The sequence below is a fragment of the Elgaria multicarinata genome, chromosome 3 (assembly GCF_023053635.1).
Source record: "Elgaria multicarinata webbii isolate HBS135686 ecotype San Diego chromosome 3, rElgMul1.1.pri, whole genome shotgun sequence".
NCBI lineage: Eukaryota > Metazoa > Chordata > Lepidosauria > Squamata > Anguidae > Elgaria > Elgaria multicarinata.
In genome coordinates, this window is record NC_086173.1 from 155,886,579 (window position 1) to 155,887,130 (window position 552).

The following is a 552-nucleotide window of genomic DNA, read 5'->3' on the forward strand; positions in this document are numbered from 1 at the left end:
TGTAGGCCCCTTCCAACTCTGCTATTCTATGATTCTATGATATATACAGCAAAACGATTGCAAACAGTTTAAACCTGGAAATCACCGTAGTGCAATCCAATCGTTTTAGTAGCTGCATACGTTCATCAATAAGATGGGGAAAATATTCCAGTTTTTTTTTTATTTGGAATTACTAAGAGATCAGGATCAAATTTCTGGAGTCTCAGGCCCTTTCTATACCTAAGGATTATCCCAGGAAAATGGAGGGATCATCCCTGCCTGCTCCTGGGATCCCCTGTGTGTCATTTGGATGAACAGGAATGATCCCGGGATGATCCTGGGAAAAAGGCAGGTGTAGAAACGACCTCAGACCTAGGGCCCGTTGGATTTTTCTAAAGTTAAAAGATTGGAACAGGGAATTTAGCATCCACTTTTCCAGCAATCACATCAGGCTGATTATTCATATGCTGGAATCTACCAAGGATTTGGATCCTGTTAAGGTATTTTAAGAATCTTCCAACTGTAAGTAATAGGAGATGTCAACCCTGTCATTTTGCCCAGAAAAACAATCTA

At 40.6% G+C, this 552-nt stretch overlaps 1 protein-coding gene across 1 annotated transcript in view; it reads left to right on the forward strand.

Moving 5' to 3' along the window:
- Positions 1 to 552, forward strand: part of LOC134396195 (zinc finger protein 883-like) — a 162,393-nt gene that overhangs the window by 93,818 nt on the left and 68,023 nt on the right. The window lies entirely within an intron of this gene.